Raw genomic sequence first — 2,564 nt, 5'->3', positions numbered from 1 at the left:
AGGCACAGGACGTCAGCTTACTTTGCGGCGCAATGGCAATGCGACCTATATACGAGCAGACCTGAATTCTATGTGGTGACGCATATAGGTCGCCCGCAGGTGTGAACATCGGTCGCTTTGAGTCGTTTTTTTACCACCAGCCGCCAACGGTCGCTCGACCGGTGCTAGTCGCAGTTGTGAACGAGCCTTTATACAGACCGGCACTGTGCGGGGTTCGCAGGCAGTCCGGCCTGTTGTCGTGCCGGCTGTTTGCGGTCATCGCGGGCGCAGTGTTCATGGCGCTGGTGGTCCTGTTTGGCGTCCCCAAGGACGAGCAGCAGCAGCGCGGACTATCGACAGCCGCACGTGAGTTGACCGTGTCCTGTCTGACATGTTGACATGCTGAGCTGTTTCGGTTGCGTGTGCTGACTGCAGATCACAGCTGTCTCAAAACTTCCCCCGGAGATAAATCACACGCTATTCAGCGACTACCTTAAGAGAAGAAAACCCTACTGGTAAACGTGCCGGCTATCTACACACGTGGCATCGTACATTTAAATGCAATCGCTTGTAGTTCTAGAACGTACACGGCTATTTGCGACGTACATGTACCCTGTTTAGAGTCGGATATAACTTTCCAGAAGGCACGCCTTTCGACGAGTGATAACAATGTTGCACTTCGTAGCCGGTGATAAAGGGTCATCGTTTAATATGAAATGCGCATGTCTGAAAGAGCACCGTATCCTACGCCTCCCCTCGACAGATGGTGATGCTAGATTCCTCAAGAAAGTATCAGGAATGTCAACGAAGTGTACTAACACCTTATATCAATGGGTACTGACCACGTCAGCTATTTCCTTGGCTCGAGGCGGAGTTTCAATATGAGGAGCATTCGAGAACTCAGACTCATCATCGCAGCACCAATGACTCATCCTGTTATAAAACACCACTACGGAGATGTACCATTACCAAAGGAGGGCTACACTACGGTTACCTAGTGTGGGCATCAACTGAGGCATAAATAAGCGCTACAACTATAGGTGAAAGATTCGAATCTCCTGTCTTTCTCTTATGTGGCAGGTCCCAACCTCCCTTCTGTGCCGAACGCCCATCAGCCAGGTGAGACTCTGGCCAACATGCATTGCTTGACTAAAATACAGGATCTATGCTAAAGCTTTAGTCCTTTTTTATTGACTCAGACTGTTGTTATTGCACATGGCGAGTAAGGTCAAGCCATTCTTTAGTGGAAGGTTATTATCGCATAGGTAACTCAGCAGGTTCTGATAGATATCACAGCCCTTCGAACAGCACGCCTGCTTTTAGTGGCCTTCAACGAAAAACAGAAGGCTTTGTGGACGAAACATTTTTAAGGAAAAAATTCGGCAGATACTTTATGGACTGTCAGTCTTAATTCCACCAACTGAGTTCGTTTCTATGAATTCCCCATATGTGACTCGTGTGCATCTCATCACTTCGATAGTTTTTTGTTTCCTTGTCTTTGCGAAATACTTGTACATTCGATCACGTAAACTTCCTTTACCATATGTAACACAACTAAAGTAGAAAGCCACCACGGTGGTCTAGCGGTTATGGTGCTCGACTGCTGACCCGCAGGTCGCGGGATCGCATCCTGGCCACGGCGGCCGCATTTTCGATGGAGGCGAAAATTCTCGAGGCCCGTGTACTTAGATTTAGATGCACGGTAAAGAACACCAGGTGGTCAAAATTTCCGGAGCCCTCCACTACGGCGTCTTTCATAATCAAATCATGATTTTGGGACGTTAAACCCCAACAGTTAATATTAATAATGTCGTAGAAGCTAGACTGATTGAAACTTATGTAATTTCCTTGCCTTTCTTTTTTTTTCTACTGTCGCTCGTTCGTTTCAGGGGCCTGGTCCAATTTTTCGGGAAGCTTCTCTCTGGCAGACGGACGCATCGCCGGTAAGCCGCTCCTTCCGCTCTGTCGAAGTGCACAGTCAGCCATAAAAACTCGTTTCTTCATTCTAGCGGGCCGACAAGACAAGCTGAACACTCCTGGCACACAAAACGGTAAAAGGCATTCCTTTTTCCTTATCAAACGTTTCGTCTAGTTTATACAGTGCTGTGAAGGACATTGCATCAAGCGGTACAGGGCGTACAGTCGCAGCGGAAGAAAATTAGCACAGGAGACCGATGACCAAAACAGTAATCGCGGATGGCAACTGGAATTCGTGCTTTAGGACGGGCTACCTTTTTGCAGCCACTGCCGCTTTATCAAGTAGATCGTGCCTGCTATACTGTTCGTGTCATGCTGGAGAGCAAGATGCCCAGTGTCTCGAGTTTCCCGCTCCGGCGTTTGCCACTTGTGCTAATCTTTTCCTCTCGCGTGTGTAGAAAACGTCAAGAGTACAGAAAACCGATGGTCATTTAGAGCGCCGGGATTCATACCAAGAAATGGGATGCGCGGCTTCGGTCGGCCAAGGGTTAGTTGGAGCGACGAAATTAAGCAATTTGGGAGCATACAATGGAATCATCTCTCGCATGACAGGGTGAGTCAGAAATCAGTGGCAGAGGCCTTCGTCCTGCAGTAGACGTAAGATAGGC

The 2,564-nt window shown here is 48.4% G+C and overlaps 1 long non-coding RNA gene across 1 annotated transcript; it reads left to right on the top strand.

Annotated features, from left to right (window-relative positions):
- The first annotated feature begins 218 nt into the window (after nt 1-218).
- Nucleotides 219-2,031, top strand: LOC119391107 (uncharacterized). The gene is made up of 4 exons (XR_007416004.1): nt 219-345; nt 1,060-1,098; nt 1,869-1,922; nt 1,989-2,031. It is a non-coding gene; the product is annotated as an uncharacterized LOC119391107 (long non-coding RNA).
- Nucleotides 2,032-2,564: the final 533 nt, after the last annotated feature.

Source organism: Rhipicephalus sanguineus, chromosome 4 (genome assembly GCF_013339695.2).
Source record: "Rhipicephalus sanguineus isolate Rsan-2018 chromosome 4, BIME_Rsan_1.4, whole genome shotgun sequence".
NCBI lineage: Eukaryota > Metazoa > Arthropoda > Arachnida > Ixodida > Ixodidae > Rhipicephalus > Rhipicephalus sanguineus.
Note: the sequence above shows the minus strand (reverse complement) of the source record. Positions and strands in the feature narration are given on the sequence as shown.